Source organism: Branchiostoma belcheri, unplaced genomic scaffold (assembly GCF_001625305.1).
Source record: "Branchiostoma belcheri isolate BF01 breed outbred unplaced genomic scaffold, Haploidv18h27 scaffold306, whole genome shotgun sequence".
NCBI classification, from domain to species: Eukaryota; Metazoa; Chordata; class Leptocardii; order Amphioxiformes; family Branchiostomatidae; genus Branchiostoma; species Branchiostoma belcheri.
The window spans coordinates 159,064-161,802 of record NW_017803917.1 but is presented as its reverse complement, the minus strand read 5'-3'; positions in this window follow the sequence as shown (position 1 = coordinate 161,802).

The window sequence follows — 2,739 nt, the reverse complement described above, 5'->3', positions numbered from 1 at the left end:
CACGTGCACACTTGTGGTCTCCTTCATGTATTACTCCGAGTGTACCTAAAAGAGTACCAAGTCAAAAACTAAACGGCTGTATGAACGCGTGTTTTTATTAGTGAGAATTTTCCCTTGGAATTGGCCATCTCAACTGATGTAAAACGTCAAAGCGGTGAAAGCTTGTTTGTAACTGGTGAAATTAGGACGTAGTTGTTGGCAGCCGCGCGCTAGGTCGGACGTACACAGTCCAGTGTTGTGAGTTGTGCGGTCCGAGTAGGTTTGCAGCGCGGGAGGGCCCTCTTGCGGGCAGCCGCTAAGTGCAGTTTGTAATTCCCATAAGGCCATGTTGATTTGATTATATGGATGACATCCTCCGGGAGCCCCAAAACTGATGCGCGCGTGCGAATAAAAAAAAAGTTTTGCAAAAAAAAAGTTATTTTCATTATGACATCTACGTGGTCATGAGGGTTGAGCAAATGGCACAGAAAATGGTTTGGCGAATAATCTAGTCTTCAAATTCATTTCTTTACAATTTCGTCTTTTTTCGTTTGATTTTGGCATTCTACGACATTGGTATAGTTTTTGTTAATTTTTTTTGTAACTTATGGTATATTTTTGCTCATTTTGCAACTGTTTTGTACGATTTACAGTATGGTTGAAAACGTTTTTTTTTTTGGAAACGGCCGAAAATTCATGCGCGCGCGGATGTCATCCATATAATCAAATCAACATGGCCTAATGGTCAAATAATGTGTCCGTTCTAGGGCGAGCTTCACCGCCTCTGGCAGGACCACGTCGGCATTCGGCCGAGATACGCTGGGAGGGGGGCATCAGCAAGCAGGTCGTTGACCTCTGATGAAAACACGCAAGGTAGCGTGTTATTAATGTCAAACAACAATGATTGTAGCTCAGGCGAATTGTGATCGGACACGGTTTCAAAGGAATGTGTGGCAAGTGGACCAGATGTGAGGAATGCGAGTTACCCGAATCGCGGTCTGGGTGACTTCACATGAACAAGGCTATAGCTACAGATATGTTGTGGTATGTGGTATCTCTGCAGAGCCAGGTGGACTATCATGTGGGACGGATCCAAACGCATTTTGCAGGTCTAGCCACGCTACATGGACAGTTTTCGATTGGGCCCTAGCATCCCTGATAATCTCATTCAGAACCAGTGAGTGTTCTACACATCCCGACACTCCCTCCAGGAATTCCTTTTGTGCTTCACTCTCGATGATATTGTTCTTGACAAGGAATTCGATGATACGACCCCCTACAATAGAGTGGAACAGTTATGCTATTGTGCTAATCAGTGAAATCATTCTGAAATTCATATTCGTCATGAAACTTGAAAACAGCAATAAATCAGTGGAACAGAATTGTCACCCTGTTCTGTTTCTTAGATATTACATCTGCCCTTTGTTCATAGTAACTATTAATCTCCAAGCAGATCCTAGGGTGGCATATATGGTCATATATGATAACGCCAGGCGGTATCTATTGGCCAGAGAGGATCTAACGTGGCGCGTTGGACCCTCTCTAGTCAATGGATACTGCATGATAGTGTCTTATGCCACCCTAAGATCTGCTTGGAGATAACATAGTTACAAGAAGCGGAATTTCTTGTGTGTGTGTCATCTGAAAACAGTCCAAAATAAATGCGCGTGTGTACGTCATCCATAAAAGTTACTTGATGTGGCCTTACCAAAGCCTTAGCCCTATTTCTAACCGAACATGAGGTATAATTAAACTTTATCCACGCTGTCAACCTAGCCTCCACCAGGCCTTTCTACGGGAATTCGGATCGTAGAATTCGGCAAAAAAAGAGAGTCAGGGGAGTCCGGCCGTGTTTCTTTCCGAACTGCGCGGCCAGTCAAACCTACAAGGCCGCCAAACTCCCCTGGAAAATATTCTCCTACATGTATATACTAGTATTATAGCATTCTGGTAGAGACTACTGTCAATCACAGTTAGCAAGTGAAGTGTAGCCTCGAGCAGGGGAGGCGGCGAAGTCCGGCGCCCATTGATAATACATTGTAAAGTATATCGGAGAGGGCCCGTCCCTTGCAATACTTAATACACGCTACATCGGAGAGGGCCCGCCCCTTGCAATGCTTAATACAGGGTACATCGGAGAGGGCCCGCCCCTTGCAATGCTTAATACACGGTACATCGGAGAGGGCCCGTCCCTTGCAATGCTTAATACAGGGTACATCGGAGAGGGCCCGTCCCTTGCTAAGCTTAATACACGGTACATCGGAGAGGGCCCGTCCCTTGCTAAGCTTAATACACGCTACATCGGAGAGGGCCCGTCCCTTGCTATGCTTAATACACGGTACATCGGAGAGGGCCCGTCCCTTGCTAAGCTTAATACACGGTACATCGGAGGGTGCCCACCGCTTGCTATGCTTAATACACGGTACATCGGAGAGGGCCCGTCCCTTGCTAAGCTTAATACACGCTACATCGGAGAGGGCCCGTCCCTTGCAATGCTTAATACACGCTACATCGGAGAGGGCCCGTCCCTTGCTATGCTTAATACACGGTACATGGGAGAGGGCCCGTCCCTTGCTATGCTTAATACACGCTACATCGGAGAGGGCCCGTCCCTTGCAATGCTTAATACACGCTACATCGGAGAGGGCCCGTCCCTTGCTAAGCTTAATACACGGTACATCGGAGGGTGCCCACCGCTTGCAATACTTAATACACGGTGGATCGGAACGGGTCAACACCTTTCCGTACTTCATATCCGCC